The sequence below is a fragment of the Sinocyclocheilus grahami genome, unplaced genomic scaffold, assembly GCF_001515645.1.
Source record: "Sinocyclocheilus grahami isolate Dianchi unplaced genomic scaffold, SAMN03320097.WGS_v1.1 scaffold1400.1, whole genome shotgun sequence".
Taxonomy (NCBI): Eukaryota; Metazoa; Chordata; class Actinopteri; order Cypriniformes; family Cyprinidae; genus Sinocyclocheilus; species Sinocyclocheilus grahami.
In genome coordinates, this window is record NW_015506579.1 from 218,518 (window position 1) to 219,106 (window position 589).

The window sequence follows — 589 nt, forward strand, 5'->3', positions numbered from 1 at the left end:
ATCTACACACAACGATAAAACAACTATATGAACAAATGTATTCACATCTGGATCGCAGTATACTCACACAATCAATAGCAGCCGTGTGTGGGATGCAGGTTGCCAAGGCAACACATCCTCTCACCAGTCAGAGGGCGAGAGAGAGACGCCCACCGCCTGTAAGAGCCTCAAACATCGCTAATAACTACAGAAACACAGAGATCTCCTTCAGAAACTAGATTTCCACAAGTATTTATTTTACAATTTTGATCAACAAAAATGTTTTTTTTTTTCCAGAAAGAAGGAAAAAGGCTCAAGTTTCCAGTAAGGTGTTTGAGTGTTTTAGAGGGTGTTAAAGACACTCGCCCACATTAAACACTCAATAATACACCAGCCACGACATTCAAACAGCATCAAGAGAAAACAACAACAACTGAAAGGAACTGAGGAGAGAGTTTGGAAGCTCAAGCGCTCCGATCACAGACTCAGGAAAGGCAGAGATTATTCTAAAAAAAGCATGTGTAAATTATCCCATCACCCGAGTGTCACACACACACACACACACACACACACACACACACACACACACACACACACACAGAGGGCCGAG